The sequence below is a fragment of the Castor canadensis genome, chromosome 5, assembly GCF_047511655.1.
Source record: "Castor canadensis chromosome 5, mCasCan1.hap1v2, whole genome shotgun sequence".
Classification (NCBI taxonomy): domain Eukaryota; kingdom Metazoa; phylum Chordata; class Mammalia; order Rodentia; family Castoridae; genus Castor; species Castor canadensis.
Genome location: NC_133390.1, coordinates 45,670,100 through 45,696,686, shown reverse-complemented (window position 1 = coordinate 45,696,686; position 26,587 = coordinate 45,670,100). Strand labels below are relative to the sequence as shown.

The following is a 26,587-nucleotide window of genomic DNA, read 5'->3' as shown; positions in this document are numbered from 1 at the left end:
TGATTAGGTATTAAGCACCATTTCAAGTGCTTTATATAAATCAATTCATTTAACAAAGCACATTAGTGAACTAATTATGAAAATAAAAACTAGTAGTTTCAAGCTTATTTAAATGAGCCACTGATAATAATAGAGTTAATTAATTCAGGGATGTTTGGAAGACATTCATACATTTTTGAATCCTAGTAGGAAACAAACACATTCTTATTCATAATTCTAACTTTACTGTTCTCATTCCTGAGGTTGGTTACTGCTTCCATCCAGGATTATAATTATGCTGTCTTTAAGGTTATGAAATAAAATATAGAATATAAAATATAGGATAGAACCTTGAAGTTTCTTTCCATTCTTATGCTCTAGGAACACATTCCTGAAATAGATCTTTAGGTTTTTTAACCCATTTAAGATAGATACTTTGGGAATGCAACTCTAAAATTCAATATATGTTTTTTATAGTCTCAAATTAGATATGGATAGCGTAACAACCCCTAATTAGACAGCGCTATTTGTCATGAATGAAGAGGAATGTAAGGGGGTTAACTCTGCTACTTTATCTCTACAAAAGTATCTGCTAAAACTACAAAAAATATGATCCTTTTTATTAGATTAATAACTTATGAAATAATTGCCAATGGCAAAATTTTTATAAATTTCAAGTATTGTATAAGTTAAACCACAATGCATTCTATAGTCAGAGATAAAGAATTTTAAAACTCAAAAGGTCAACAGAAGAAAAAGAGAAATGCATTTGTAATAATGTGACTACATATCATATAACTCTCTGAAATTAAAACCTACCTTCTATAAGTAACTTTCCTAGCTGGGCTCCAAGCCTATGATAATGGTGGTACACTCATGTAGCTAAGATGGCACACATCTCTGGTGATGGGGACTGCTAGGCCTCTCCCATCCATCTTTTACAATGGGGAGTCTCCTGGTTGGGAAACTGAGGTTACAGTTGCCAGTGCACTCTATTCTACTCTCCGTGTCCCAATGCAGGTCTCAACCTCACAGTATTCCCATTGCACCCTTGTTATGTTCCATTGAGGCTAATAAATTTCAGAATTTCAGAAACTTTTAAAGAATTTCTTTTCAGGCATGTTATACTACAAACAGAGTAGAGAAAGACACTAAGTCTGTTGTTGCTGTTTCTTTTTAATTTTTTCTCTTTTAAAAATAATGATAGGCCAGGTGATTGCTTCGGATTTCATTGCACAGAATATCATGCATAAAGAAATCTGAGAGTTCATGTTCATGTTAGTGAAATAAATGAAAGCTGCATGTCATTTATCATGGATAATATGGCACTCTTTCATTAGAAAAGAAAGACAATCAGAAACCCAAAAGTAAAGTGTATTTATTCTTCATATTCACAGAAATTTTATTTGAGATATTCTAAAAATGTTATTTCTGTGCAGTAGCTACCTTTGGATAATAACACACCAGCCTATTTCTCTACCCATTATTTTCTTTTATGAGTAATTAAAAGGCAACCTGACATGTTCTTTAAACAAAGTATATTTAACAATAAACAATATGAGTAATCATATGATTTTAAATGTTAAATACTTAAAGATTATTTAGGAAGATACATTGGACACAACTCCAGTAGTCTTGTTTTAGGTTATGAAAAATGATATGGAATGGATTTAAGGTTAAAAATAAGCAGAGAAAATGTCAGAAATCAATATATAACTAGAAAAGTATAATATTATTGAAGTATCTCCAATGCTTCTGTCATTTTTAAACCATTGACTTCTAGTTAATATGGTAGAGTAAACAAGTATTCCTGTCCTTTAGACCTGAAGCCCCTCTAAGAATGGAAAACGAAGATACTTTGTCCTCAAGGACAAAGAGGGTAAGAGAGGAACTCCAATGGATGAGAGTTCAGCAAATTTTTGAAGTGACTGAAATGATTAAGGGGTGGCATAAAAGAGCATAAAAAAGAAGTCAAGAAGCTGCTTTAGTTGAGAAGAGAGAAATTCACAGGAAGGAAACAAAGATGGATGGCTGACTCAGATGTACTTATTATGGCAAAGGGCAAGAGTGAGCCATGAGCCCTAGACAGGAGAAAAGTGCAGTTTGAAAATTTTTCAAGGAAGAGTTGGTCATTAATTCCCATGAAATATCAAAGGTCTTTCTGGGTGAAAGAAAGAATAACTAGTACAAAATCACATGTTGGCATTTAGAAATCTTTCACAAATCTAATGATCTACCTGTCTCCCTTACCATCCAAAGAAAGGCTCACAGTACACATGCATGAACTCTCTCACAGAGTTCCCAATCAGTGCCTCATCTGTAAATCTCAATGGAAAGTCAAGAATTGGCTTGAAATATTTTCAGTCCCAACAGGCTGGACTTCTCAAACACCACCTCTCAAGGACAGCAAAAGGTCTCACATTTCTGCCTGGTGCCAGTCTAGACTATGATCCTCCTACATATGCCTCCTGTGTACCTGGAACCACAGCTACCATAGGAAGCCCATGTCTGTTTTTGAGAACTTTATTCACTGATTGCCTCACTGAGAATTTCCAGTTAGAGCCGGCGCAGAGAATCTCCACAGTCTGAGAGCAGCAGGCAGGCAAGACACAGTTGCAGATACCACTCTCAGAACTGCCTCCAGACGCTTTTTTCTCCCTACCTTTGATGAGAGAACAACCGAATTACACCTGCAAGCCGAAAAACTTACTGAAACTGTATTGCATTTGAACTGGGGACACTTGGTGGGGCTTTTTTTTTTTTTTATCTTCTGTGTGTGTGTGAGTGTAGTTTTGTTCTACTTTATGCATCCCCTTTGATGAGACAACTACAGAACAACATCTGAGGCACAAACTCCAGGACTGGAGATTGAGACAGACATCCAAATTATTAAGACTGAAATTGCATTGCATATAAACTTGGAAGTTTTTTGGTTTTTTTTTTTAATTTTCTATTTTTCATTTTATTTTAATTCATTTTTATAAATAGATATTACTTTCATATACTTATTTTTTATTTTTTTATCTTTGACTTTCAATCCTCTCTCTGTCTCTCTATTGTCTGTTCAGCTTACTGTCGATTAGTACACTAACACTCCCTGTTTATACCTTTGAAACTCTCTTGTCTGATACCTTGTTCTGCTTTCTCCCTCTTGTCTGTATATTTGTTTTCCCCTTTTCTTTAACTTCTTGCTTTCCATCTCAGCTCACTCTTCCATTCTCAATATTACCATTGTTATTATTACAAGCTAGAAAATACTTAATTACACACAGTACAGGGGCAGTAACAACACCAAGGACAATGACAGGAAGACAGAAAAAACAAGGAAACCAGTTTCCCCACAGCAAAAAATTAGTACAGGAACCAGAGGGGAATGAAGAGAACAGAAACTCAGATCCAGACTCTAACAAAATGAAGATAAACTATGCCAAAGGACCCAATGAAGCCCACAAGAATAATTTAAAAGAAGACATACTACAAGTACTCAATGAGAATTTTATAGAGATGATACTGGATAGGGTCAACCAAAATGTACAGGAGACACTCAAGAAATTCCAAGACAATAAAAATAGAGAATTTGAAAAAGCAAAAGAAGAAATAAAGGAAACCATAGAAGCACTGTATAAACACCAAAGTGAAAGAGAGAACACAATGAATAAATGGATAAATGAACTCAGGACAAAAATAGACAACAATAAAGAAGAAAACAGCCAGGATATGGAAAACCTCAGAAAAAAGAACGAAACAGAACTGCAAAACAAAACAGAAGGCCAATCCAGCAGAATAGAACACACAGAAGACAGAATCTCAGAACTTGAAGATGAAATGGTAATTAAAGGAAAAACCGAAGAACTATTAATTAAACAACTCAAGACCTGTGAAAAGAAAATGCAAGAACTCACTGACTCCATCAAAAGACCAAACTTGAGAATCATGGGCATCGAAGAAGGAGAAGAGGTGCAAGCGAAGTGAATGCGTAATATATTCAACAAAATAATAATGGAAAATTTCCCAAATCTAGAGAAAGATATTCCCATACAAATGCAAGAGGCCTCCAGGACACCAAACAGACCAGATCAAAATAGAACTACTCCATGACATATCATCATTAAAACAACAAGTTCAGAAACTAAGGAAAGAATATTGAAGGCCGTAAGAGAGAAAAAACAAGTAACATACAAAGGTAAACCCATCAAAATCACAGCAGACTTCTCAACAGAAACATTAAAAGCAAGAAGAGCTTGGGGAGAGCTCTTCCAGGCACTGAAAGAAAATAACTTCAACCCCAGGATACTCTACCCAGCAAAGCTATCATTCAAAATAGATGGAGCAATAAAAGTCTTCCATGATAAGCAGAAACTAAAACAATATGTGACCACAAAGCCACCATTACAAAAGATTCTGCAAGGGATCCTGCACACAGAAAGTGACACCCAACTTAACCATGAAAAGGCAGGCAGCACCAAACCACAGGATAAGAAAAAGCAAGACAGTAGAGAGTAACATCAAGTTAGGTACACACAATCAAACCTTCAAACAACTAAGATAACTAAATGGCAGGAATCACCACATACCTATCAGTACTAACACTTAATGTTAATGGACTTAATTCACCCATCAAAAGACACCGTTTGACAAAATGGATTAAAAAAGAAGATCCAACAATTTGTTGCTTACAGGAGACTCATCTCACCGACAGAAATAAGCATATGCTTAGGATGAAAGGCTGGAAGAAGATTTACCAAGCCAATGGCCCCCAAAAACAAGCAGGAGTAGCAATACTTATCTCTGACAAAGTAGACTTCAAACCTACATTGATCAAACAAGATAAAGAAGGACATTCCATACTAATAAAAGGGGAAATAGACCAAAAGGAAATAATAATCATCAATCTGTACGCACCCAATGTCAACGCACCCAATTTCATCAAACATACCCTGAAAGACCTAAAAGCATATATAAACGCCAACACAGTGGTTGTGGGAGACTTTAACACTCCATTATCATCAATAGATAGGTCTTTCAAACAAAAACTCAATAAAGAAATCCAAGATCTAAAATATGCAATAGATCAAGTGGACCTAGTAGATGTCTACAGAACATTTCATCCAACCTCTACACAATATACATTCTTCTCAGCAGCCCATGGAACCTTCTCCAAAATAGATCATATCCTAGGGCACAAAGCAAGCCTCAGCAAATATAAGAAAATAGAAATAATACCATGCATACTATCTGACCACAATGCAGTAAAAGTAGAACTCAACAACAAAAGTAAAGACAAAAACATGCAAACAGCTGGAAACTAAATAACTCATTACTTAATGAACAATGGATCATCAATGCAATAAAAGAGGAAATTAAAAAGTTCCTAGAAGTCAATGAAAATGAAAACACAACCTACCAGAACCTATGGGACACAGCTAAGGCAGTCTTGAGAGGAAAGTTTATAGCCATGAGTGCATATATTAAAAAGATTGAAAGATCCCAAATCAATGACCTAATGATACATCTCAAACTCCTAGAAAAACAAGAACAAGCAAATCCCAAAACAAATAGAAGGAGAGAAATATAAAAATAAGAGCTGAAATCAAAGAAATAGAAACCAAAAAAACCATACAAAGAATTAATGAAACAAAAAGTTGGTTCTTTGAAAAAATAAACAAGATCGATAGACCCCTGGCAAACCTGACTAAAATGAGGAGAGAAAAAACCCAAATTAGTAGAATTAGGAATGCAAAAGGGGAGATAACAACAAACACCATGGAAGTCCAGGAAATCATCAGAGACTACTTTGAGAACCTATATTCAAATAAATTTGAAAATCTAAAAGAAATGGACAGATTTCTAGATACATATGATCATCAAAAACTGAACCAAGAGGAAATTAATCACCTGAATAGACCTATAACACAAAATGAAATTGAAGCAGCAATCAAGAGTCTCCCCAAAAAGAAAAGTCCAGGACCTGATGGATTCTCTGCTGAATTCTATCAGACCTTTAAAGAAGAACTGATACCAACCCTCCTTAAACTGTTCCATGAAATAGAAAGGGAAGGAAAATTGCCAAACACATTTTATGAAGCCAGTATTACACTTATCCCAAAACCAGGCAAAGACACCTCCAAAAAGGAGAACTATAGGCCAATCTCCTTAATGAACATTGATGCAAAAATCCTCAACAAAATAATGGCAAATCGAATTCAGCAACACATCAAAAAGATTATTCACCACGACCAGGTAGGCTTCATCCCAGGGAAGCAGGGGTGGTTCAACATACGAAAATCAATAAACGTAATAAACCACATTAACAGAAGCAAAGACAAAAACCACTTGATCATCTCAACAGATGCAGAAAAAGCCTTTGATAAGATCCAACATCATTTCATGATAAAAGCTCTAAGAAAACTAGGAATAGAAGGAAAGTTCCTCAACATTATAAAAGCTATATATGACAAACCTACAGCCAGCATTATACTTAACGGAGAAAAATTGAAACCATTCCCTCTAAAATCAGGAACCAGACAAGGATGCCCACTATCTCCACTCCTATTCAACATAGTACTGGAATTCCTAGCCAGAGAAATTAGGCAAGAAGAAGGAATAAAAGGAATACAAATAGGTAAAGAAACTGTCAAAATATCCCTATTTGCAGACGACATGATCCTATACCTTAAAGACCCAAAAAACTCTACTCAGAAGCTTCTAGACATCATCAATAGCTATAGCAAGGTAACAGGATATAAAATCAACATAGAAAAATCATTAGCATTTCTATACACTAACAATGAGCAAACGGAAAAAGAATGTATGAAAACGATTCCATTTACAATAGCCTCAAACAAAATCAAATACCTAGGTGTAAACCTAACAAAAGATGTGAAAGACCTCTACAAGGAAAACGATACACTTCTGAAGAAAGAGATTGAGGAAGACTATAGAAAGTGGAGAGATCTCCCATGCTCATGGATTGGTAGAATCAACATAGTAAAAATGTCGATACTCCCCAAAGTAATCTACATGTTTAATGCAATTCCCATCAAAATTCCAATGACATTCATTAAAGAGATTGAAAAATCTACTGTGAAATTTATATGGAAACACAAGAGGCCACGAATAGCCAAGGCAATACTCAGTCAAAAGAACAATGCAGGAGGTATCACAATACCTGACTTCAAACTATATTATAAAGCAATAACAATAAAAACAGCATGGTACTGGCACAAAAACAGACATGAAGACCAGTGGAACAGAATAGAGGATCCAGATATGAAGCCACACAACTATGAGCAACTTATCTTTGACAAAGGAGCTAAAAATATATGATGGAGTAATAGCAGCCTCTTCAACAAAAACTGCTGGGAAAACTGGTTAGCAGTCTGCAAAAAACTGAAACTAGATCCATGTATATCACCCTATACCAAGATTAACTCAAAATGGATCAAGGATCTTAATATCAGACCCCAAACTCTTAAGTTGATACAAGAAAGAGTAGGAAATACTCTGGAGTTAGTAGGTATAGGTAAGAACTTTCTCAATGAAACCCCAGCAGCACAGCAACTAAGAGATAGCATAGATAAATGGGACCTCATAAAACTAAAAAGCTTCTGTTCATCAAAAGAAATGGTCTCTAAACTGAAGAGAACACCCACAGAGTGGGAGAAAATATTTGCCAATTATACATCAGACAAAGGACTGATAACCAGAATATACAGGGAACTTAAAAAACTAAATTCTCCCCAAACTAATGAACCAATAAAGAAATGGGCATGTGAACTAAACAGAACTTTCTCAAAAGAAGAAATTCAAATGGCCAGAAAACACATGAAAAAATGCTCACCATCTCTAGCAATAAAGGAAATGCAAATTAAAACCACACTAAGATTCCACCTCACCCTTGTTAGAATAGCCATCATCAGCAACACCACCAACAACAGGTGTTGGCGAGGATGCGGGGAAAAAGGAACCCTCTTACACTGTTGGTGGGAATGTAGACTAGTACAACCACTCTGGAAAAAAATTTGGAGGCTACTTAAAAAGCTGGACATCGATCTACCATTTGATCCAGCAATACCACTCTTGGGGATATACCCAAAAGACTGTTACTCCAGAGGCACCTGCACATCCATGTTTATTGCGGCACTATTCACAATAGCCAAGTTATGGAAACAGCCAAGATGCCCCACCACTGACGAATGGATTAAGAAAATGTGGTATCTATACACAATGGAATTTTATGCAGCCATGAAGAAGAATGAAATGTTATCATTCGCTGGTAAATGGATGGAATTGGAGAACATCATTCTGAGTGAGGTTAGCCTGGCTCAAAAGACCAAAAATCGTATGTTCTCCCTCATATGTGGACATTAGATCAAGGGCAAACACAACAAGGGGATTGGACTTTGAGCACATGATAAAAGCCAGAGCACACAAGGGAGGGGTGAGGATAGGTAAGACACTTAAAAAACTAGCTAGCATTTGTTGCCCTTAATGCAGAGAAACTAAAGCAGATACCTTAAAGCAACTGAGGCCAATAGGAAAAGGGGACCAGGAACTAGAGAAAAGGTTAGATCAAAAAGAATTAACCTAGAAGGTAACACCCACGCACAGGAAATCAATGTGAGTCAATGCCCTGTATAGCTATCCTTATCTCAACCAGCAAAACCCCTTGTTCCTTCCTATTATTGCTTATACTCTCTCTACAACAAAATTAGAGATAAGGGCAAAATAGTTTCTGCTGGGTATTGAGGGGGGGGAGTGGGAGGGGGTGGAGTGGGTGGTAAGGGAGGGGGTGGGGGCAGGGGGGAGAAATGACCCAAGCCTTGTATGCACATATGAATAATAAAAGAAAAATGGAAAAAAAATTGTCAAAAAAAAAAAAAGAAAGTCAAGAATTGCAGAGCCTGTGAGAAGTACTCCTGCACTCAGGAGAGAGAGAAGAATAATCAAACGGAAACATCAAACTTGAAGAAACAGCAATGATATATTCTAAGATAATCTACCAAGAAAGATATGGATGCTGAAAGAAGGACATTTAGAAAACTAGGGAGATATTGAGAAAGTAAAGCTATTAGAAAAAAAATACTTAAGAGAAGTTTAGAAGATATATAGATATAGTTGATGAAGTCTGCCAGAAAATAGATCGAATCTTAACTACAAAGAACAGACCTAAATATCAAATATGTGATTTAATCTTTAAGAAAATAATGGCTCAGAGGAGCTTCAAAAATGACTGATAGAATTCTGGATAGAATAAAAACAATACAGATAAGGAAATTAACAAATAAATAATACTAAAAATTTTCAAAGAATTAGCATCTTTTGATTGAAAAGGTCTTTCTGTGTGTAGCATGCTAGTATGTTATTTTAAGACAGAATCGTCCTTGCACAGCAGTTGTCACCAGCAGTAACATCACCTAGAAGACAAAGGGATGCTGCCTTTAAAATTTAGAGGGAAAAATATTTTCAATTAAGAATGTGTGCCCAGCATGTATGTAAATGGAAAAATGATATCTGTTGAGACTATTCCACGAAGAGGGTGACAGGGGATGAAGGAGGATGGGGAGGGGCTGAATTCAAGTATAATATATTTGATAGATGGTAAGAACTTTTGTAAATGCCATGGTGAGCCCCCAACCAGCACAATAAAAAAAAAAAGGAACAATCAAAAAAAAAAAAAGGAGTTGTGGGCCTAGACTAATAATTTATTGTATCTATTGAAAAGATGCTTTCAAATACAAAGCAAGGTAGAAAACATAATTTCTCTACAAATTTTGTACTCTTTGGAAAGCAATGGAGGATATGTTATAGTCTAATTAAGATGATAAATGACACAGAGGAAGATCATGGGATATAGGAAATGATGACTCCAGTTTAGTTAAGCGACCAGGATATATAACGTACTACTCTTCTCCAGGGTTATAGACATTTACTACATTCATCAAAAACTGAATCCTAACATGCTAATACATCAAATATTGGACACCCACATTTATTGCTTTTTTCAGATTTGCTTTCTAAAAATTAAATTAAGAACTATTCTCTCCCTCTTCTTTTTTCTCTTAGTTAAGAAATGGCTTTTGAAGTAACTGGGCCTGATGTCCAATAAAAAGCTTAGTCCAATCTTTTGGACTTTACCTACACTTTGACAAGCCAGACATTCTTGCTTACTTGTGGGCAGAATTTACTTGTCACGTACATTGAGAAACTGGCCATTGTATCTTATGAACTTGTTTCCTGCCCGGCAGGGCTCTATGTTATAACCAGTCTCTTTATAGTCCAAGTTCTTTCCTTACATTCAAAGAAGTTATAGCTAATAGGGTAAATAATTTTTTTTAATTGAGAGCACAGTAATTTTCATCAAAGAATGAGAAAATGGCCCAGACTTTCATCCTTATCTTAAAAGCTACATGATTCTTCTACATGATCTAAACATGTCAAATCTTCTTCCAAATATTTCTATATTCTTTACCTCAGCCTTTTTGGTCGAAAAACCAGGACTTGGTCTGTGTATCTTGCTTTCCCAAACCCCCAAATTCTTATTGGCTTCTCTACAGTCAATTGTTGCTAATCTAAATCTTTACACTGATATCAGAGTGACATTTTAATTGCAAATTTGACTATACAATTCTGCTAAAGTTTAAATTAACTTATATGCCTTTTTCGGTGAGAGGCTGATGTAGCATTATCATGCCTAAATCACACTTAACCCTGGCAATATATAAGGTATATTTCTATCTTCCTCCCTTTAGCCCAGCCCAACACTAGGTTATAATCCTTTTGAGAACAAAGTCATGTAACAGATAAGCAAATACTTTAAATCATATTTGTAAATTGCAAATTCTGTATCCTTTCATTAAAATTTGTATAGCATCTACCACATGCCAGGCATTGTTTAAAGGAAGAAGGAGAGCTAGTGGAGGGGCTCAAGTGGTAGAGTACCTGCCTGGCAAGGATGAGGCCCTAAGTTCAAATGCCCAGTACCACCAAAGGGAGAAAAAAAAGGGGGACAAGGGTACAGCAGTTAAAAACAATAATACATGGGTTTGGTACAATTTCATGATCAGTGATTCTATAAAGGGCAAATGACAGGAATATATAGAATACAGAAGTTCAAATATAGCTATCCTAAATACAGAAGTTAATGTAGAATACAAACACAAATACAATTATCCCAAATTAAGGAGACAATTACAATGCACACTGAATAATTACTGCATAGGGAGCTCTGAGCGTCTATGATAAGAGCACATAGCAAACTTGCAAGGCAATAAACATCACAGATGATACTGAAAGGACAATAATTATACTGGCTGGTCTAATTGAAATGGAAAAGGACATTGATAGGGAATTTTACCTATAGAAGCAATACAATTTTAATAGGAATAGTTATGAAATGGAAGTATAAAATATATTACTTATAGTAAATTTATACAAATGAGTATATGATTTATGTAGATATTTATAGCATGGGTTTATAAATAAATTTCAGCATTGAGCTCAGCATAATAAAGTCATTTGGACAAGTATAGAAATAGGCCTATCTTAATGACAACTTATCTCAGAATGACCATGGGGATAAGCTTGTGGGAAGCTCTCCCTACGCCTAGTGTAGAAGCTGTTAATTGAGGCCCAGCAGGGAAAATGCTAGCCCTGTATTTTATGCATTGAATAGAAAAAAATTTAGAGAAATGAGTTTAAATCCTGAAAATACATTGGATTGGAAAAGGAAGACTTATGAGGCTTACACATTGTCTTCAAGAATTTGAAGGGTTATGGTGTAGGATAGGAGAAGGTTTTGGTTTACTTTGTATAAATTCAATCTTTCAGAACCAGTACCAGTAGGCAGTGTTATAAAATTATGTACAGTGCTATAAGAAAGCATATTTTAACTCATGAATCTTCTCTGTTAACTGAAACTGCTCTCAGGACTGGGTTGTTAGGTGCAATAGTAAAGGCTTTCACAGATGTTGTTCTGAAAAAGTTTGAATGGTCAGTTAAAATATACTTTATCTTGCTTCTCAAAAAAAAAAAACATGAAGGAGCAAGGCATTTTATTTTTTATTTCACAAATAGGGAAACCAAAGCTCAGAGAGCTAAATTGGCTAGCACCTGTTCTCATAATTTAGACTAACCTTTCTCTTCAGTGAATAGGAGTTTGAAAGATAAATATACAATGAACTCTAAATTGCAGGCACAAGACTCAGGTGAGAAAGCACCACTCACTGTGAGGGGAGGTTAGAAAATTTGTGAACCTGGATGGATTAACTGGTGATGGAGAAAGAAAAACTTCCCTATAACATAAACTGTTTTCTGATAAGATTAAAGCCTTTCTCCATTGTGATCAGATAGCACTGAAATTAACAAGGGCTATGAGAAAATGGCAAACACTTCATTAAAAAAGTTCTAACACATGTTGGATGCACCCACTAAGAAGACAACCTTTTATAGGCACTCCCTGTAAAATTGGTAGCACCAAAAATCTGAGCTGTAACTTCAGAACTCAGGGACTCCAACTCACATTAAACAGCTTGATCTTAGCTAGCTTTCATGATATTATGATGCCTTCTTCACAGACTTAACAGCACTCATATATCAGCATGTGATTTGAAAGGTAACTAAAAATATACCATCTTTGCAGACAGCACTCAGAAGAAACTACCTCTCTCTCTCTCTCTCTGTCTCTCTCTCTTCCCCTCCCCCCACCTCTCCCTGTGGCTCTAGCCATCTCTGGACAAACTGAGAGCCATGAGATCCTTGGATTTAGCTCTTGGCCCAAACCAATTCTTAAGCCAAACCCAATTCTTAAGCCCAGAGCTCTCCCAGTAAGATAAACCAGGCAGTCACACTCTGTGAATTTCCAATTTTCATTCAAAATTTACTAATTCAGAGACTTGGATTGCAGTATTTGACATCAGTTAATATAAAGCTCTAGTTTCTACCCTCTCTCTATTTCCATCTCTCTCTATCTACACACACACACACACACACGCACACACGCACACACGCACACACACGCACACACACGCACACACACGCACATATTGGCATGGACTGAATTTTGTTCTCCTAAATTCATATGGGTTTTTTTTTCAGCTTTACTAAAATTTTATTAGCCTGCTTAAGTTTTTACTCAGTGAAATCTCTTTTGCTTCAAGAGTTTGTTGAAGTACTATGAAGGTACAATTTCTCCTACAGTTTTCATTAGTATTATCTAACTTCAGTAAGCTATTTTTGTTATTCATTGTCATTTACATTTCACAATCTTATCAACTATCAGCAAATAAAGTATGTTGTTTTCAAGACAGCATTCTTCTTAAATGCTTTTACTTTTATTTATTTATTTTTAATATATTATTATTGTACTGGGAGTGCACCATAATATTTACAAAAGTTCTTACAGTATACCATAGTTGAATTCATCCCCTCCAACATTCTCCTTTAAGCCCCCCACACCCATTCCTGGAATAGTTTCAATATGTCTCAGTTTTCCATTTTCATGCATGAGCACATAATATTTCCACTACATTCAGCCTCCTTCACACTTTCCTTATATCCTACCCCTTCCACTGGTACCAACTCCGGACAGAATTTGTTTGAATTTCCTGGTCTCCATTTTTTTTTTTTTGAGAAAATTTACCCAAATTAATATACTAAAGCTCTAGCACTCACTGTGACTGTATGTGGAGATAATGACATTTAGGAAATAATTAAGATTAAATGAGGTCATTAGGCTGGGGCCCTAATGTGATTAAGAGTTTAGACTTACATGAAGATCTTTCTCTATTCCATGTGATGACACAGTGGAAAGGTGGCCCTCTGCAACCAGGAAGAGGGAGCTAACCAGAACGTACTCATACTGTAACCTCCATCTCAGATTCAGAAATCCAAAACTGCTAGAAAATAAATTTCAATTGTTTACTCAGTCTATGGTATTGTGTTACAGCAGTCTGTGTTAGTCTACTTTTTATTGTCAATAACATAATACCACAGATGGGGTGAGTTACAAAGACAGGAGACTTATTTTGGCTTAAGTAGTGAAAGCCCAATGTCAAGAAGCCTCATTTGGTGATAGCCTTCTAGCTAGCAGAGTCCCAGGCAGGGAGGGATATCACATGGCAAGAAACGGTAAGCATGGGTGTCTGTGTGTCTTACCTGGTCTGTCTCCCTCTTCTTACAAAGGCACTTGGGGGCCTCTGCCCTCATGACCTTATCTACTCCTAATCATGTCCCAGTGTATCCATTTCTAACACTATAGTTAAGTTTCTAGTCTCATTCTTTTTTTTTTTTTTTTGGTTTTTATTTTTTAAATTCCATTTTATTGTTTTTACATTTACTTGCACATGTAAGTAATATACATACATTCCTCCTCCTCCCTCCCCACCGTCCTCTTGTTGAAGAGAAAACATGAGAGAGAATAGGAAAAGCATAGCGGTTTTGCTAGTTTGAGGTAAAGATAGCTATGCAGAAAGATTCCTAGCGTTGCTTCCATGCACATGTGTATTAAACCCTGATTGGTTCATCTCTACCTAACCTCTTCACTACTTTCTGGTCACCTTCCCACAGTGGCCTCTGCCAGTTTAAGATCACTATAGTCACTTCTATATAGTGACGATATCAACCACATTCAAGTCTTAGGTTTCCTTCCCTTTCCCTATTCCTCCTATGTGTGTTCTCCCCTTAGTGTTTGACTCATGTCCAATAATATTTCTGCACTTGTTTTAGGTATATAATTCACATATGAGGGAGAACGTGCAATTTTTGGCCTTCTGAGCTTGGCTAACTTCACCCAAGATGATGTTCTCCAGTTCCATTCATTTACTTGCGAATGACAAAATTTCATTCTTCTTTGTGGCTGAATAAAATTCTATTGTGTATAAATACCATATTTTCTTAATACATTTGTTGGTAGTGGGACATCTTAGCTATTTCCTTAGCTTAGCTATTGTGAACAGTGCTGCAGTAAACATGGGTGTACAGGTGCCTTTGTAGTAACTTGAATTGCATTCTTTGGGTATATCCCTTGGAGTGGTATTGCTAGATCATATGGCAGATCTATATTTAGTTTTTAAAGAAGCCACTGTATCGTTTTCTGTAGTGGTTGTACTAGCTTACATTCCCACCAGCAGTGTATGAGGGTTCTTTTTTCCCCAAATCCTTGCCAACATTTGTTGTTGTTGTTCTTGATGGCAGCTATTCTGACAGCAGTGAGGTGGAATCTTAGTGTGGTTTTGATTTGCATTTCCTTTATGGCCGGGGGGAGGGGTGAGCATTTTTTCATGTGTGTTTTGGCCATTTGGATTTCTTCCTTTGAAAAAGTTGTTTAGTTCAGTTGCTTATTCCATTACTGGGTCATTGAGTTTTTTGGAGTTTAGTTTTTTTGAGTTCCTGTATATTCTGGTTATTAATCCCTTGTCAGATGTGTAGCTGGCAAAGATTATCTATCATTCTGTGGGCTGCCTCTTCAATCTGGGAACCACTTCTTTTGTTGTCCAAAAACTATTTAATTATATATAGCCTCATTTGTCAGTCCTTTCTCTAAGTTGTTGAGCTATTTGAGTTTTAATTAGGAAGTCACTGCCTCTGCTTATTGCTTCCAGTGAATGCCCTACTCTTTCCTGCACTAGCTCCAAAGTTTCAGAATTTATATTGAGGTCCTGAATCCACCTTAAGTTGATACTTGTACAGGGTGAAAGACATGGACCTCGTTTTAGTTTTCTACATTCAGATATCCAGGTGTCCCAGCAACATTTGTTGAAGAGGCTGCCTTTCCTCCATCGTATGTTTCTGGTACCTTCATCAAAAATCAAGTGGTCATAGCTGCGTGGATTCATATCTGGGTCTTCTGTTCAACTGGTCTTCGTGTCAACAATAAATGTTGGCAAGGGTGTGGGGAAAAACGTAACTTTATACACTGTTGGTAAGAATGTAAATAAGTACAACTACTATGGAGAACAGAATGGAGACTCCTTAATAAATTAAAAATAGAACTGAAATATAGATCTAATGCAAATGCAGCAATATTAGGAAAAACAAGTCACTCTAAGGGGAGGTCACATGACAGAGAGAGGGTAAAAGAAGGAAGTTAAGAATGTTCATGGGGTTGATGTACTTTTTATGCAGGAATTGTAAGAATGAATATAGAATTTTTAAATCTGTTGAAATCACCATAAGATGAGGATCAAGCTAGAAAGGAGAAAAATAGAGGGGATGAAACAATTCAGGTTATAATATATATATGGAATATAGACATAGATATGTCACAAGGAAACTACCTGAATAGCTGTCTTAAACAAAAAGTCATTTATTTTACATAAATGGGGACAAGGAGGACAAAATAGGGCCTGTTTAGGGGACTGGTATGAGTGGGAGGGAGGAGGATGTGGGGATAGGGTGTAGGAGGGTGAATATGGTACAAATATTGTGTGCACATGTATGTAAATGGAATAATGAGACCTGCTGAAACTATTACAGGAACAGAGGAAGGGTGGTAAAGGAAAATGATGAGGAGGGGTGGGGAAATTCAACTATGATATATTGTAAAAATGTTTTAAATGTCACAATGTACCCCAGTATAACAATAATAACATTTTATTAATGCACATTAGTTGTGCAATGTGTGGTGTTTCACTGGATATTTTCATACATGTGTATAATGTACTTTGATCATATTCACCCCCTCTAGTCCTTTCTTTTCCCCACTCCTCCTACCTCCACTACCTTTCTTGTTGTTCTTGTGATCTTTAAGATGGGTTTCATTATGACCTTTTCATACATGCATACAATGTACTTTGGTTATATCTTCTCCCCCCTACCCTCTCTTTCCCCTTCCCACCTCCTGTTGGTCTTCCCCTATTCCAATAGCTCCCTATTTATATATATGGCCATTTTTTTTGCTTTAGATCTTGATTCTGGATTCTGCATATGAGAGAAAATGCATAGCACTTGTCTTTCTGAGCCTGGCTTATTTCTCTTAACACAATGATCTCCCAAGCATTTTTTAATTGTGGTTCTGAGACTTGAATCCAGGGCCTTGAGCATGCTAGGTAAGTGCTCTAACATTTGTGCTATGCCCCCAGCTCATTGAATAGCAATTCGTATGTATGTTTAATTAGCTATGATCATTCTTTATAATTTGCCCTTTTAACTTCTCCTTTCTACTTTCTATATCCTACTTTCTCTGGCTTCTCTTTTAAGGCTGTGCTATTCATTCATTCCTTTTTGTCTCATAGTTTCTACCCCAAGGCTGATTACCTAGTAGTTGCTAAATAAGGAAAATGTGCCTATCATTCATTGGGGGTGCAAAGCAAAAAATTATCTTAGAGGCAAACTATCAAAGTCTATGTTAGATTTGAAAAGTAGTGATTCATTTCTTATAAATAAAACCTATCAACCATGTGATAGATTATAAAACATGACCACAAATTCCTCCTCCACTCTATATTAATGTTCCATTTATGATATAACTTTACTATTCTTCACACCATGAGGTAGAATCTATTTCTCCATCTCATGAAATCTGGGCTGTTTTTTAGACTTGCTTTGACCAATTTAACTTGCCAAAATTATGACAGATAATTCAGAGTCAAGGCCTCAAGAGGCCTTACAACTCCTGCTTTCCCCTGCTTATGACACTACTTTGACACTGCCTTGTCTAGTGTGTTGTTGAAGAGATTGTATGAAATAGAGATGAGTCAGCTGTGCTGAAACATTCTAGCCAACCACCTGAGAACCAACCCCAGTCAAGACACTAGATAACTGTATTCAAGGAATGATCTCAGGCTAGACTGACAGAAATGCCTTCAGCTCTTGCTGAGCCCAATCGAAACTTTCAAGGCATAGAATTAAAAATATATTAAATGATTGATATTTGAAGTCTTTCAGTTTTGGGATGGTTTCTTACTAAAAATATATAACTTGGATAGATTAAAAAAGGTAAAGGTCATTAGTTAAACACATAGACAATTAGATTGAGATCACTGTGGGAACCATCAAATGGTTACCTCATGCTGGTGGAACTATATAGTATGACATAAACAAATCCTATAATCAGATTTGTGATCTTAATTCCCATCTTAACTGCTCACCAATGTAGAATGCATATTATTGAATGCATGGCATTATGAAATAATCTTACAGCACAATCTTGCACTTCTTTATAAGACAGATTTAGGATGGCATCTAATTTATATCTAAACTTTCTCCAAGCTTTATTCTGAGTAAAAGCCTGCCAGTTTTAAACATATTCACACTAAACTTAAAACTTCAAATGATGTTTAAGTTTAGAAAGATATACTATGAAATAAGAGACATGTTGTGACTGAAAGATTAACGATAGTCACAGTCCTACACAAACATCTCACAAGGTCAATGCTATGTGTTACTTTGCAGTATGAGAAAACAAGGCCTGGGCATGACTGGGTCTTTATATTGTGATGGGATCTAAAAATCTCAGTTGCCCTACATACAAGTCCGTTTTAGCACAGATGCAACTCTTGTAAACCTGAAGATAAAATTTACTCTTGTAAGAGTATCTTAACCTCTTTGAATGAAGAAAAAACCTGTTAAATGACCTAGATTGACTATAGATATAAGAAAGGGGGAAGAATCTGTTAACCTCTGAGAATGGAATCTAGAGGAAGATCTTCCTGGTAGTTGGTCATATGAACCCTGATTGTATCAGGCTCAGGCCGCTAGTCTGTCCTACATTCACCTTATAAGAATGAGCCAGAATAAACTGTGTAAGCATCAACTGGCATCTAAGAGTCATCTTTGACACAAATTGGAAAGAGCACAGAAAGTGTCCCTGGGAAAACTGATTAGCAAGGACCATCAGAGAGCCATGAACATGACACAACATTTCTTTATGCTATGGTAGACATTTAAGATAACCTGCAATGATCACTACAACATGGTATTTATGTCCTGTGTGATCCCCTTCCCTTCACTACAGATGGGGCCTAGTATCATACTTATAACAAAGGTGCTACAATGTCACTCTTTAATAAGTTATAAAATATTTCAACTTCTTTCTTACTAGCAGACTGTGTTGGCTTTGATGAAGCAAGCTGCTATGTTGGAGAAGTTCAAATGGCAAGAACCTGGGAGCATCTCTAGGTAAGTGAGGAGTTAAAGCTTTTCATCTAACAAACCCTAGGAGACTATATTCTGACAACAGTCAGATAAGTGAATTTAGAAGCAGAGCTTTGCCCAGCTGAGCCTTCCAGCGAGACCACAGCCTCTGATGACCCCTGACTACAGCCCTTTGAGCAACCTGGAAGGAGCAAAGCCATGCTTGGATTCCTGAGCCGCAGAAATTAAAAGATAAATGTTCTTGCTTTGAGTTTTAAGGTTTTTATTTACTTGTTTGTTTAGTTATTTATTTTTGAACTCAGGGCCTTACACTTGGTAGGCAAGTGCTGTAGCACTTTAGTCATTCCATCAGCCTGAGTTTTAAGATAGTTTTTATGTAGCAAGTGATAACTAATATGTTATAGGTATATGAAGAGTAAAACTTGATACATAAGCTTTCTTTCTCTGTTGGTTCTTAGTTCTAAGAAGTTATTATTCTTATTTCTTTTTATATAAGATTTACCTAGTAGCAAGAGTGTGGCTCAAATGGTAGAGCACTTGCCTAGCAAAACCGTAGTACTGCCCTCCCACCCACCAAAAATAATGTAACAGTCTTCCTCTATATTCTTAAAGAATTTTTTGGAAAATAAGCATTCAGTCTCCTTAATTTCACCAAATATTTTAGCAACATACAAATTAGAAGGGAAAAAAGTTTAAAATGAATAAATTCTTTGCAAATTACAAATACTTATTTCCCCTGTAATATAAACCTAATATAAAATAAAATATCAATGTAATATTTTTCTGTATACCTTTGTATTTCACTATATAAGTGCAATTGCATATAATAAATTCTATTATTTTGGTATAATTTGTCAGGTAAGTTAATATAAAGAAATGCAGCAGCTATAATTCAGAAATACCTCCTATTAGTGTGTTCTTGTTTTGTTTTTTATTTTGTATGTGTTATTCATTTGATTTGATTTTAATATAATTAATATTTTATTAATCATTTATATTAACTTATTCTTCATTAGGATTTTCATTGATAACAAGCTAGGTATAGCCATTTAGCATAATTAATTGAAATAATTTTATATTTTTCTGTCATTTAATTATTTACTAAATTGTTTATTAAATAAATATTTATCAAATAACTGTGATGATGAAGCACTTTGAAAGATGGACAGATCCATATATGAGATAACAAATATACAGCAAGTGGTCCCTAACTTAAGATGTAGAATATTGAGTTGCAGTTAAATAAAAATTTACCTAAAATCTATTAAATTGACATATAGTTTTATTAGTTACTTTTCTCATTACCATTATCAAAATACTTAACAAAAATAACTTAAAGTTTATTTGTTTCACAGTTTCAGAGGTATCAGCTCATCATGCAGGGAAGGTGGGGCAGACCAGAGCATTCCTATCACGGTGACCAGAAAGCAGAGAAAAGGTGGATACAGGAAGGGGCCAGGACAAGATCTAAGCTCCTGCCATTCCCCCAAGGATGCATTCTTAGCTTCCTACTTCCTCCAGCTAGGCCCCATCTCCTTCCTTCACCACTTCCAATAATGTCATCGTATTATGAATTCATCAAGGGATTAACCCATTGATTAGTTCGGAGCCCTTACTCACAATCTAATGTGTCTGGAAATGTCTTTGTAGACACCCAGAGATGCACTTTACTAATCTCCTAGGCATTTCTTCACCCACTTAAGTTGATAATCCACATAACCGTTGCAATGGTCCTGTTCCTGATAACAAATCTACTAATTTCTTAGGTGTCTCAGGAATAAGTTGATAGACTAGTTTATAGTTTACAATGGTTTCATATAAAAATACTGAAATAAATTTCCCTTTTCACCTATTGCCTTGTTTATAGCAAAAATAAAACACATTTAATAAATATCATAAGATATAAAGAAAATTATGATTTGAGTTCCTTTCATCAAAAATTAAAAGAATTTGTTGAGATGGCTATAGCTCATTGTAGCAACAAGAATGAAATTTCATTTTAGTTGCTAATTTTCAACTTTTTAAACTCATAAACATTCTACTTATATAAGGTGGTCAAATTCTTCATGGGTAGATATTTATAAAAATGTCATTCTTCTCAGCCATTAAAACTAAATATGAAAACTATATTTTTAACCTTATGGTAATATTCTTAGCCTTGTATTGAGTGTTTCTTTTATAGTTTTTATAGTTAGTGCTCCATATGTACCACTTCAAATACTTCTTTTAATTGTGCAAGACAGCTAAGATAATTATGTACCCATTTTATAGGTAGGCAAACCAAATGTCTGAAAGATCAATAAATTGATGAAGGTCGTAGTTAGTAGAAGAGCCATGATTCAAACCTAGGCTCTGTCTTGCTTCAGTCTGTCTTTCATATACATGTCATATTGACTATGGAGAATGCAAAAACCCCTCAAATTTCATTACATAATTTGATTTATGAAATTACTGAGTTAAAGAAACAAAGCATTGCCACAATCTGTTGTCAATCTTATTTTCTCAGTAAATTGGTTACACAATGGAGTTTTCAAGATTACAAAAACAAAACACAACAACAAACAAACCAGTTTAACCTCTACCATAAATTCTTTAAGGTGATGGACAAGAACAAAACCTGTCTCTTAGAAAGATCATCTTATCTAAATATGGAGAAAATGGCCATTAAAACATGTTTCTTCTTGTAAAAGGAGAACTGTGAAACCACATCTGCAATACTGCCTACATTTCTTGCTATCATCCTGCAAGAAAGTAAAACACACTGTGAACGAGGAAAACTATAATGAAGTGGATAAGAGAGTTTCTTTAAGATAAATTAAAAAAAATTACATAATAGAATAGAAAGAAAAGACTGGCCAGGTTGGGGATTGTAGGGGAATTAGGAGAGGCATAAAAGTTAAGATTTTTTCTTGCACATCATTAAGGACAAATGTGACCTTAAACAGGACAGCAATTAAAGAGAAAAATATTAGGCTGAATAAGTCACATTTACTTTTTTATATTTGTTTTACTGTCCTTTCAATTTTCTTTTACCTTCATGCAGAAGTTTGTTGAGAAACCATCAGTTAAAGCTCTCTGTGCTATTCTAGGAAGAGAAAAATATTGTGGCACTAAGCCAGAAGAGAAGGCTGATAGCAGAAACAATAATGAGTTTTGTATAGATAAAGGGATAGAATATGAATGAAGGGAAGATATTCTACATTTTCATTGAGACCAGGAAAGAAGGAAGGTCAAATCTATGAAGGGTGCACTATGGGCTTAGAGACACAAGAATGATTTTTTTCAATGGAATAATGTTTCAAAATTATAGACACTTTGCTAGGCAAGGGTTTCTTATAAGGGTATGGGTTCAGTACAGCCTTTCAGTGACCTTTTCCAGACCATGATTAAAATTCAGTTTACCAGTTTTCTCATTATCTCTCAAGATATTTGTAAAATAATGATTCTACCCTAATCTGACTTGGCTTTTTCAGCATGGGAATTTCTGTTTTACAGTCTCTGCCCACAGTATTTTATTTTATGATGCAAAAAAGTCAAAGGAGATAGATGATCTTGATAGTCTCCAATGCAACAGAGCTGCTCACTTCATTTAAATGGAAATGTGCATTTTCATGGAAATTCAGACCTGTATTGATGAACAAAGATAAGCTACCACTATTAAATTGAATAGTCATATAAAAAATGTCCTAGAAAACTCATAAAAAACTGAAATTTATAGCAAAAGATAGAAAATATTGAGAATATACATGTAAATGTATATATATATATATATATACATAATATATATTAATACAGATAAATTAAGTTTTCTAAGGTTTTGTTGCATAGAATTTGGAGGGTTACAATGTTGAAAACCCCAGGACAGAGGTTTTGGAAACAGGTTAAATACACATCTCTCTAATGAGCATATTTCATATTAAAAAAATTAATTAGCACATTGACTTTTGTAAGTATTAGCCATGTAAGAAACATTGTTCAGTGAATGTATTAAGAAATGTCATGAGTCATGAATTCCCATGGTCTTTTCTTTCTGAAAGTATTACTGTGATCATTTTTACATTCATTTTGTAACTCATTTAAGAAATATTTAGTAATTGCATATTATGTCTCCCAAGTAGAAACCGGGAAAGAATTCCTAACTGTTTCTTTGCCAAAAAAACATGCAGATCTTGTAGATTTTTTTCTGAATAACAAATTAACCACCAGTACATTTTAACTACCAGTGCCTGAATTCTGCTTGAATTTCAGTTACCTAACAGTTGTCAGGACTTGATATCTCCCCAACCCACACAATTCTGTTCAGTGTTGACTCTCTACTTATGTCATTTAGCTTAAATTTCCAAGGGAATGATCAAATGCATCCAGATGATGCCAAAATAGAGTCTGAGAAGAAATAAGCAATATAGGTGGTGGAAAATAGAGGAAACAAACCAAGGAAAGTATTTACAGTTTAAGGTTGGGCAACATGTCATAGATATCATATAATCATTAATTTTTATACATTTTGACTGATGTTGTGGTTCAGAAAATGACATCCCAAAAGATGGCACATTGGCATGTCATACCTGGAAGGGCCTCAATAGATCTTTCTGATCTACTCTTGCCCTCTTGTCTCCTGCCTCTCTTTTTACAATCAAGTAATTCAGAGACCACAATTCCTCTTCTATAAAGTGAGTTAGACAACTAGATTTACCTCTGTATCCTGCCTTTCTGTGTGGGAAATGGCCATATGGAAATTCCCTAGCCTGGCTCTCATGATAGTAGGTCATTAGACACCTATTCCAGAAGGTTCCTTTCCCACCCAGGAGGAAGTAATGCTGCATAGAGAGGCCAAGAAGAATATGAAGAGATGGGCAATGCTGAGCTTTCCTCTTTAATCTGTCACCACTAGGTTACTCCTCTTTGTCCAATCACATTTCTACATTCTTAATCCAACCTAATCATAAAAATAAGTCACTTTCTCTGGATCTTTGGGTCTTCATTCTGAAGGCTCCCATGTGATGTAAATCTTTGACTAAAAAAGCTTATTAACTTTTTCTCTTGTTAATCTGTTTTTTGTTATTGGAGTGTTGACTGTGACCCTTAATGATGAATGAAGAAAGGTATTGGACCTTCTCAGCCCCTACACTGAGCAATGATTTCTCTACATTGTTGCTGTGGGAAATATCTATCTACATCCTAGATTTTGAGAGAGAGAGAGGGAGAGAAAGAGAGAGAGAGAGAGAGAGAGAGAGAGAGACAGATTTAGAAAACATAGCCTAAAGCAGTTAATTAGTAATGGGGAGAGGCACAAAGGGAAATGTTAAGTTACAACAGCTTAGTTTTGCAAAACACTTTCATTTTCATGCCTTTTGTAAAGATGGAGAATGAAAGGACCCTTAGCATATTGTTTGAAATTTGAAATAGTCAAAGACAAACAACGAAAAAATGGTGACACTGGATATATAGAACTTACTGTATAGTTTAAATATTCTGTCTTTGCCAAATGAGAGAAATCCTATTATGACTTACTAGAGTTCAGGTAGAATATAATTATCATTTGCTCTGGCAGTATACATTATATTTTTTAAGGGAAAACTTAACATTTTGGCTAGGGAAAAATCCAAACTGAAGAAAAGTTGAGCTTTTTAAAAATATCATTTAAACTTCAGATACTTGATTTTATCTCTCAACATTATGATTTCAGACATTGACATTTCATTTATTCACACAGGACTACAACAGAAAATGCTATTACTGCATCTAGGTGTGTATTAAAAAATACAGTAAAAAAGATATAAAGCTTTTCTCAGGGGCCAGAAAAAGAAAGTCAAATATAGTGTGCAATGGAAATTATTCAACCTTTCCCCTGTCTATTCCTCCATCTGTTCTTTAAAGAAAAAAAAAAAAAAACAACAAAAAACTCCAAACCTAAATGAAATAATGCAATTACCCTTTCAGTTATTCTAGTTGAAGTTTGTTTTTGTTTTTTTTTTCAGCAGAAATTATTTATCTGATAAAGCAATCTTTCTGGCTGAGAGCATTAGAATTAAATGTATAGGACCCTTGTGTCTGCTTTCAGAAAAACTCCTGGCCCAGCAGAAGCTCTGACTGGGAATAGAGAGATCAAGAAAGACTGTCTCCAACATCCCTGGAATTCTTGAGTTACTGCTAGTACTCTGTGTACCTGAGAGACAAGATTAGTTTCGTAGGCATGTGATCTATGCAGTCCCATAAAACCTTGAGTTTAGAGGAATACTTCAGTAGATTTAAGACACTTTTGTCATCTTAAAATTCTTAATAACTTTTTAAGAAGGGACCCTGTGTGTTCGTTATACACTAGGCCCTGCAATTATGTAGCATGATCTGCTAAAGAAGGGCTTTGAAAGGGGCAAAGGATAATCGGATACATTTTTTGTGACCTTTGCAAAGACATGACAGCTGGCTGGAATAACAATGCTTTGACTTGTTCTGCTTTCTCCAAAGATTTACACACACATAGCTTCTTCTGGTGACCAGTATTCCGCTTAGGACCCAGTCTCCCTTTTCTGTTTTAGGAGGTCATCCTTCCCTACCTCCTGTGGCCTATTCAGCTGCATATAGAGTTCCCTTGTCAGTGATTATATTTCCAAACCATCTTGCATTTTATTTCATATGATTTGTTTGAACCATTAGATGTGAATAAATGTGTTTGCAAGTTCTAGGCTATTACCTCAAAAAAAAAAAAAAAAAAAAAAAACCAGAGAGATTACACTCTTTCTTTTTCCCTCCTAGAGGCTGCAAGGCAAGTATACTGGTGACTTGGAGGAGGAGGACAGGGAAAGAAGCCGAGCAAGGAGGTAAGGAACTCTGGTCCTTAGAAGGCCTTCTGAATGAGGGCTCTTTGCCAGCATGAATTATTTACCTTGGGTCAAGGTCTTTAAGAGAAGTCAATCTTTATTCTTCAGTCACTTTGTACGTCAGCTTAGTTTCTTTCCTAACTAATGTATAGCATATATTTTTGTGGACTAGTTTACAATAAATTGTACAGTTGGGTAAAGAAAGGTTTTGAGTACTGGAAAATTCTACATAGGAAGAATGATTAATTTGCTTTAAAATGATATAAAACTATATTGAACCAAATTTTACCTTTAATGATTCTCAGAATACTCCTGAGTCTTACAGAGCCTCAAGGTCACCATTATGAATATTAATTATAGTATATGTCTATAGATGTTGGGGCTTGGGTAAATCTATAATAACCTTATGACAAAACCCTGAAATTGCATTTTCAAAGTAAGTTCCTGAAGCACTAATTTCACTGCAATTTATCTTCATTATGAAAAATGACTACAGGATATTAAAAATAACTTTTGTGAATTTCCTCACTGTTTAGAAAACAAGTATAGATGCTTATACTTTTTAAAAATGACATAACAAATATAAGATAATTTTACTCTGTAAATGTTTTTGATGTCTAAAACTGCTAAGATTTAAAATTATATGTTGATGAATCATTTCCAAAGCCACTAAGGAATCCTATGTTCAGAAATGTAGG

General features: G+C 35.4%; 1 protein-coding gene across 5 annotated transcripts in view; it reads right to left on the bottom strand.

Annotated features, from left to right (window-relative positions):
* Positions 1 to 26,587, bottom strand: part of Epha6 (EPH receptor A6) — a 933,912-nt gene that overhangs the window by 286,610 nt on the left and 620,715 nt on the right. The gene's annotated exons all lie outside the window — the stretch shown is intronic.